The sequence below is a fragment of the Salvelinus sp. IW2-2015 genome, linkage group LG21 (assembly GCF_002910315.2).
Source record: "Salvelinus sp. IW2-2015 linkage group LG21, ASM291031v2, whole genome shotgun sequence".
NCBI classification, from domain to species: Eukaryota; Metazoa; Chordata; class Actinopteri; order Salmoniformes; family Salmonidae; genus Salvelinus; species Salvelinus sp. IW2-2015.
Window position 1 is genome coordinate 6,555,626 of NC_036861.1, and position 7,175 is coordinate 6,562,800.

A 7,175-nucleotide genomic window follows, 5' to 3' on the forward strand; every position below is an offset into this window, starting at 1 on the left:
TGAACTGTCACGGCCGTTGTAAGGAGCAGGTGCAGCGTGGTATGCGTATATTCTTATTTATTATAAGAACGAACACTGAACAAACGAACAAACGAACAAAACGAACCGTGAAGCTAATATGAGTAGTGCAGACAGGCACTACTCATGGCCCGTCGTTGGAGGTTCCGGACTGTGGCCCGTCATTGGAGGTTCCGGACTGTGGCCCGTCGTTGGAGGTTCTGGACTGTGGCCCGTCGCCGGAAGCTCTGGACTGGGAACTGTCGCCGGAAGCTCTGGACTGGGTACTGTCGCCGGAAGCTCTGGACTGGGTACTGTCGCTGGAAGCTCTGGACTGTGGAGGCACACTGGAGGCCTGATGCGTGGGACCGGTACAGGTGACACCGGGCTAATGACACGCACCTCAGGGCGAGTGCGGGGAGAAGACACAGGACGCACCGGACTCGGGAGGCGCACCAAATGCCAGATGTGTGAAACCGGTGCACATGACACCGGACTGGTGTCACGCTCCTCAGCACGCCCGCTCTGCAGCACTCTCAGCGCCAGCACCTCTCTCCGGAATCTTGCGTCGAGCTCCTCACTCGACTCACTGACTGGCTCTGGTTTACCCCTGGAGATTTTGTGAAAACACAAATCTGACATTGATTGATTTATCAAGATGATTCCCAACGCATGTCTCAAAGCAGTGCGTTGGCGCTGTCCCAATCAAAACCGTGCTGAAATTACAGTGCATTCGGAAGGTACAGCCATATTCGATGATGGATTTAAAAAAAAATCCTCATCAATCAACACATAATACCCCATAATGACAAAGCAAAACCAGATTTTTAGAAATGTTTGCAAATTCAAAACTTACAAATTCAAAACTTTATTTACATAAGTATTCAGACCCTTTGCTGTAAGACTCGATATTGAGCTCAGGTGCATCCTGTTTCCAATGATCATCCTTGAGATGTTTCTACAACTTGATTGGAGTTCACCTGTGGTAAATTCAATTGATTGGACATGATTTGGAAAGGCACACACCTGTCCATATTAGGTCCCACAGTTGACAGTGCATGTCAGAGCAAAAACCAAGCCATGCGGTCGAAGGAATTGTCCGTAGAACTCAGAAACAGGATTGTGTCAAGGCACAGATCTGGGGCAGGGTACCAAAAAATGTCTGCAACATTGAAGMTCCCCAAGAACACAGTGGCCTCCATCATTCTTGAATGGAAGAAGTTTGGAACCATCAAGACTCTTCTTAGAGCTGGCCGTCCGGCCAAACWTGGCAATCGATGGAGAAGGGCCTTGGCCAGGGAGGTGACCAAGAACCCGATGGTCACTCTGACAGAACTCCAGAGTTCCTCTGTGGGGATAGGAGAACCTTCCAGAAGGACAACCATCTCTGCAGCACTCTACCAATCAGGCCTTTATGGTAGAGTGGCCAGACAGGAGCTACTCCTCAGTAAAAGTCACATGACAGCCCGCTTAGAGTTTGCCAAAAGGCACCTAAAATACTCTCAGACCATGAGAAACAAGATTCTCTGGTCTGATGAAACCAAGATAGAACTCTTTGGCCTAAATGCCAAACATCACACCTGGAGGAAACCGGCATTTATCCCCACAGTAATTCGTTATGAATCCATCCAGTAGTGGGTAAGAAAACAGTGCATTCTTAGTGGTGGGCTATGCAAAGAGATGGGTGAAGTGACATGCCTTGCAAAGGTTAGGATGGTTAACGTTCACTGCCTTGCAACTATCAAACGTTTTAGAGCGTAGTGTGTGCCAATACCGCCTCAGCATTAAGGCTACATTTCATACTAAGCCGTAGGCAGAACTTAACAGAAAATAATTCCTAGGTTCCTAGGAGCTAATAAAAGTTTTGGCTTCGATATCGGCAATAACCTTAATGGAAAAGCTGAAAAACAGTTGGCTGTATGGTAAAGTTGGCAGAAAAACGTCTTGGTCTCAAAGGGATGATGGGTAATGATGATGATGGATAATGATGATGATGGATAATGATGATGTTGATAATGATCCATCACTTGATTAGATAATGATAAAATCACTTTATTTCAGTACTACTGCTGTGATTGCACACGTCACATGACACAGGAAAGTTATACAAAATAAAAAGGAATCTTTTAAAACTTGAAATATGCAAACTGAAATTAGTCGAATTCTCTGTTATTTTAACAGAACAGAAAATATATATTTTTTCTGGAAGATTTTTGAAACTTGTTAATATTGTTTATTTTATATAAACTAAACTCAGCAAAAAAATTAAAACGTCCCTTTTTCAGGACCCTGTCTTTCAAAGATAATTCGTAAAAATCCAAATTACTTTTCACAGATCTTCATTGTAAAGCGTTTTAACACTGTTTCCCATGCTTGTTCAATGAACCATAAACAATTAATGAACATGCGCCTGTGGAACGGTCGTTAAGACACTAACAGCTTACAGACGGTAGGCAATTAAGGTCACAGTTATGAAAACTTAGGACACTAAAGAGGCCTTCCTACTGACTGAAAAACACCAACAGAAAGATGCCCAGTGTCCCTGTTCATCTGCGTGAACGTGCCTTAGGCATGCTGCAAGGAGGCATGAGGACTGCAAATGTGGCCAGGGCAATAAATTGCAATGTCCGTACTGTGAGACGCCTAAGAGAGCGCTACAGGGAGACAGGACGGACAGCTGATCATCCTCGATCACGTTTATCATAGAAGGAATGACATTAACCCAAGCCTGTTACTCGGACGATCATTGGAGGTGGAGGTCGTCAATGGTCTGGGTGGTGTGTCACAGCATCATTGGACTGAGCTTGTTGTCATTGCAGCAATCTCAACGCTATGCGTTACAGGGAAGACATCCTCCTCCCTCATGTGGTACCCTTCCTGCAGGCTCATCCTGACATGACCCTCATTATGACAATGCCACCAGACGTACTGCTCGTTCTGTGCGTGATTTCCTGCAAGACAGGAATGTCAGTGTTCTGCCATGGCCAGTGAAGAGCCGGATCTCAATCCCATTGAGCACGTCTGGGAACTGTTGGTTCGGAGGGTGAGGGAAGGGCCATTCTCCCCAGGAATGGAATAGTGGGTAACATCTCACAGCAAGAACTTGAAAATCTGGTGCAGTCCATGAGGGGGAATCACTGCATACTTAATGCACTGCTGTGGCCACACCAGATATCTGACTGTTACTTTGATTTGACCCCCCCCCCCTTTGTTCAGGAACACATTATTCCATTTCTGTTAGTCACATGTCTGTGAACTGTTTCAGTTTATGTCTCAGTTGTTGAATCTTGTTAGTTCATACAAATATTTACACATGTTAAGTTTGTATGAAAATAAACGCAGTTGACAGTGAGAGACGTTTCTTTTTTGTTGTTGCTGAGTTTACGTTTGATGGTTTTAGTGCACTAATCAACTATTACTGTAATGAATAGAATAATGAATTGTTCATAAATGTTTTTATTCTACTCGGCTATTATTAATAAGCCTTTGCCCTAAGGAGCTACACGTAATTAACTGCAAATGGAGCAATAGTTATTACATTATGTACTGATATGTGAAACTTGGATACACAAGAGAAGTACCTCAAGCACAATAAATATATTTGTAGAATATTTAGGAATTATATATTTATATGTACATATTTTTTTTTGGCATACATCTTTTTGCCTGTCTATGCATTATGAACACATTATCTATGTAGCTTTGAAGCTATAAATTCAATGTATGTATGTATGTTATGTATGTATGTATGTACAGTATGTATGTATGTATGTATATGTATGTATGTATGTATGTATGTATGTATGTATGTATGTATGTATGTATGCACAGTATGTATGTATGTATGTATGTATGGTATGTATGTATGTTATGTAGTGTATGTATGTATGATAGAGAGAATATATGTCTTAGCTGAACTATATGTAATCAATAATAAAGTTTTCTTTAATCAGATATGCTGTGGCTTTATGATCAAATGATGAACTATCATATGTTTTGGATAATATGTATTTTACGAGATGGAATTGCACAAAGTATTATAAACAGACACTTTGATGATAGCTACAATACTTAACTATTTAAACTACAATCACAATTTTATTTTTATTTTTTTAGTGAAACAGGTTGTTGACCCACAGATTGTTTTTGTCACTTAATCTCCATTCCAGAATGTTGACCATTTTAATATTTATTATCTGATGACGATGATCTTTTGATAAATTCCCCCTATATGAATAACTCTTGGTTAAAATTAAGAATTGCCACTTTAGTGTTAAACCCATAAAATTCTCCACATTTGGATACGATTTCTACAAACAGAAACATATAGAGACTTCTTATTTAACACATGAAAGTCTCTTATCAACCATTTTCCATTTAGTTCACTGTACAAGATCTGAAACACCAGCGTCCCCCAAAAATGAAAGAGAAAACCTAGAGAGCAAAAACACCTGAGTCCAAGATAGAAATTAAGAAAACATAGAGAAGCAACAACACCCTGAGTCCAATAGAAATAGAAATTAAGAAACATAGAGAAGCAACAACACCCTGAGTCCACAATAGAAATTAAGAAAACTAGGAAAAGCAACAACACCTGAGTCAAAACATAGAATTAGAGAAACATAGAGAAGCAACAACACCCTGCGTCCAAGAATAGAATTTAAGAAACCTAGAGAAGCAACAACACCCTGAGCCAAGATAGAAATTAAAGAAAACATAGAGAAGCAACAACACCCTGAGTCAAGATAGAAATGAAGAAACCTACAGACAGCAACAAAACCCTGAGTCCAAGATAGAAAATTAAGAAACCTAGAAAAGCAACAACACCCTGAGTCCAGACATAGAAATTAAGAAACATAGAGAAGCAAACAACACCCTGCGTCCAAGATAGAAATAAGAAAACCTAGAAAAGCAACAACACCCTGATCCAAGATAGAAATTAAGAAAAACCTAGAGAAGCAACAACACCCTGCGTCCATGATTTCTCCCATTGTAGAAAAGCCAAAAGGGCACTGCACCTACAGGATATCAGAAACCAAGTGGCAATATATATCTATATATTTTWAAATATAAATATAATATATTTTATAAAGTGTTTGTATCAAATGAAGTTATTGAATGTTTCCCCATGTGTTCTTCTGTGCTGTATTTATCCTGTGTAAAAATACATTTTCTCAGTTGTACACTTGATGATGGTAAATAATGTACTGATATGGTTTATGAAATAAAATATATTTAAGAAAAGTCCTTGTTTATTCATTTCTTGATTCATTTTTATTAATTCTTTCAAATATTCATTCATTTCTTGTCCTTTTCTCTTTACTCATTCATTTATTTGTCCTATGGTTCTCTTACGGCTGATCTATGGTTGTCCTATGGTTGATCTATGGTTGATCTATGATTGGCCTATGGTTGATCTATCATTGTCCTATGGTTGTCCTATGGTTGACCTATGGTTGATCTATGGTTGATCTATGATTGGCCTATGGTTGTCCTATGGTTGATCTATCATTGTCCTATGGTTGTCCTATGGTTGACCTATGGTAGATCTATGATTGGCCTATGGTTGTCCTATGGTTGGTCTATGGTTGAGCTATGGTTGTCCTATGGTTGATCTATGGTTGTCTTACGTCTGGCCTATGGTTGACCTGATGGTTTTCCTATTGTTGTCCTATGACTAATATTTCAAGAGAAAAGGATCCCACAGCTACGAAATACTCCAAAGTATTAAATACTGTACATCACTCTATGACATTCATGACACAATAAATAACGCCTCGTGAAAAACATTAAAGGTGAAAATCAGTAAACTATTAATAATACGGCCTATCACATCAATCAATGTATTGTTGTTGAGAGAGATATGGTATATTGGACCATGTAACACTATGGAAGATCTGATAGTATATTAACCATGTAACACTAATGGAATCTGATAGTATATTGACCACTAAACACTATGGAATCTGATGTATATAGAGACCATGTACACTATGGTAATCTGATAGTATTGGACCATGTACCACTATGGATTCTGATAGTATATCAGACCATGTAACTATGGAATCATGATAGTATATAGGACCATGTAACACTATGGAAATTCTGATAGTATATTGGACCATGTAACACTATGGAATTCTGATAGTATATGGACCATGTAACACTATGGAATCTGATAGTATATAGGACCATGTAACACTATGGAATCGATAGTATATTGGACATGTAACACTATGGAATCTGATTGTATATAGGCCATGTAACACTATCGGAATACTGATAGTATATTGGACCATGATAACACTATGGAATCTGATAGTGTTATTGGACCATGTAACAATGGAATCTGATGTATATAGAACCATGTAACACTATGAATCGAGAGTATATTAAACCATGTAACACTATGGAATCATGATTAGTATATGGACCATGTTAACACTATGGAATCTATAGTATATAGGACCATATTACACGACTATTGGATATAACATGATTGATATATAGAACCATGTAGGCACTATGGGAATCTGATAGTATATATGACATGTAAACTATGGATCTGATAGTATATTGGACCATGTAAACACTATGGAATCTGATAGTATATTGGACCATGTAACACTATGGAATCTGATAGTATATGGACCATGTAACACTATGGAATCTGATAGTATATAGACCATGTAACACTATGGAATCTGATAGTATATTAGGACCATGTACACTATGGAATCTGATAGTATTAATGGCCATGTAACACTATGGAATCTGATAGTATTAGGACCATGTAACACTATGGAATCTGATAGTATATGGACCATGTAACACTATGAATCTGATAGTATATGACCATGTAACACTATGAGAATTGATAGTATATGGACCATGTAACACTATGGAATCTGATGATATATAGACCATGTAACACTATGGAATCTGATAGTAATAGACCATGTAACACTATGGAATCTGATAATATATTGACCATGTAACACTATGGAATCTGATAGTATATAGGACCATGTAACACTATGGAATCTGATAGTATATGACCATGTAACACTATGGAATCTGATATATATTGACCATGTAACACTATGGAATCTGATAGATATTGACATTGTAACACTATGGAATCTGTAGATATATAGACCATGTAACACTATCGAATC